Source organism: Coloeus monedula (genome assembly GCF_965178545.1).
Source record: "Coloeus monedula genome assembly, chromosome: 3".
NCBI classification, from domain to species: domain Eukaryota; kingdom Metazoa; phylum Chordata; class Aves; order Passeriformes; family Corvidae; genus Coloeus; species Coloeus monedula.
Window position 1 is genome coordinate 47215225 of NC_138783.1, and position 1905 is coordinate 47217129.

The 1905-nt window shown below is 40.4% G+C and overlaps 1 pseudogene across 1 annotated transcript; it reads right to left on the bottom strand.

The window, feature by feature from the left end:
- Nucleotides 1-880: 880 nt before the first annotated feature.
- Nucleotides 881-1602, bottom strand: LOC309570800 (chloride intracellular channel protein 6-like; annotated as a pseudogene). Its single transcript has one exon. The product of its transcript is annotated as a chloride intracellular channel protein 6-like (transcript).
- Nucleotides 1603-1905: the final 303 nt, after the last annotated feature.

Below are 1905 nucleotides of genomic sequence, written 5' to 3' on the forward strand. Positions count from 1 at the left end.
TGAAATCTGCATTTATTCCTTTACTATTTCTTTTGCCATTGTGTGTATCTTCATGCTAAGCTTTTTGTGCTTTTATAGATCATCTTAAGAGAGTGCATTAAAAACTCCAACATTAACTATACTGTTAAATATTTCAGGTAAATATAATCAGGTATCTATCCACATGCCTGAGCCATCTAAAGAATTCTAGGTCCTGACTGAAGCTGCTGACCAAAACTCAAGTTCTACAGCACATATAAAGATCTGGAATGGCCTGTGGCAGCACTTCCCTCAGTATAAGTTCAAATTAGATTCAGCATGCTGTCCCCAAATCTGGCAAATGAGTTGACTTCAGCAGTACTGCTGCTCTCCAGAGTCCTGATGAAGCAATTTAAATGGGGCAGGCTGACACCTGCACTTGCAGGCAGCTTGTCCGAGAGTACTGCAACTCTACATGTGGTTTGCTGCATGTGGTGAATTACAGCACTGAAACCCACAAATGGAAAACACTGTTGTTGATGTTCTGTTTTTAAAGTACTCATTTCCTAATATGATTTGAGGTTGCATTAACCAGGGTAACACTGTTCCCTGTGTCTTACATCCTGGAGATTCCTTAGCAGCTCAAGAGTTTCAGGAAATGGCTAATAATCACACAGCAAGAATTAGATCTGGTAACTGTGAAGGTCAGAGAAGTAGATCTTCTCAAAGTTTTTAAAATTGAGGCATAGGTTTATAAATCAATTTTTTTTTTTTTTTAAGAAGGAGTAAATGCAATACAATCATTATAAAAGGATTGGCCAATAGCAGAACTTAAAATCACACTGCAGAATCTCTGCTGGTTTTTGCTTTTCCAGCTTGGCTGTTGTCCATCACAGAAGCAATAAACAGAGGCATCTTCTGGTTACTTCATTCTCTTTGCCACATCCAAATATGAATATTCAATCTCCTGGTCAGCAGGGCATGTGTTTGTAAATTCATCTCTTGCGTATACATTTTTCAAGTATCTCGAAATCCCCGTCATTTCAGGTGGAAAATGAAAATTTCAGGGTTTTTTTGCAACAACCTTGATTATGTGGAGCTTTGGTAGGAGGCTGCAATCCACTAAAGTGAGCTCATCTCCATCCAGGAATTTCCAACTGGAAACAGTGACCTCCTCTGTGCTGTAAGCATCGATTCCATCAGGCAAGGGGCTATTTAAATAGTTGTCCAGCTTCTTCAGGGCTTTAAGTGAAGATTTTTTCCAAATTTTCATTTGCATCTTTTCTCAGGTTCTTTATGAATGCAGAGAATTTTGCAAAGACATCATTTCCTGCAGAGTTCGACTCGAGGTGCTTCGGTGCGAGTTTGGGATACCGGGGCGGCGCCAGCTTTTCCTCCAAGAATTCCTCGATCTTGTTGATGTCGGTTTTCACTTCCCCATCAAAAGTCACGAACGGGGTTGGTGCCCGGGGCCAGGTTCTGCAGGTCCGCAGGTTTTCTTTTCAAATCCACAGTTGTGACATTAAATATGACACCTTTGAGCCACAGGATCATAAAGAGGCGCTGAGAGAACGGGCATGTGGAATTCTTACCAAAGTCAACAGCAGCTGAAAGTACATCACTTCCATAGAGGGAGTTCTGCATTCTGAAAAACTGTGTCCTTTAAACTCAATTTTAGAGATCTTAATCTGTTACAGCAATGGTTGACTTGCATCAGATAATAGCCATTACTTCCCCACATTTTAGTTCTCCAGGAAGAATAATTTACTAGCTCAGTCACTACATAGTCACATGGGATTTTATCTACATTCAATGGTTACATTCTTAAAGCTCAAGGTTTTCTGTACTGTCATACTGCCTCTCCTGGAGGCCCCAAAAGGCTATGGCTTATTTTAGCATAACTGCAGTTCAACTCCAATCAATGGAGTCTTACACGAATATATCGTT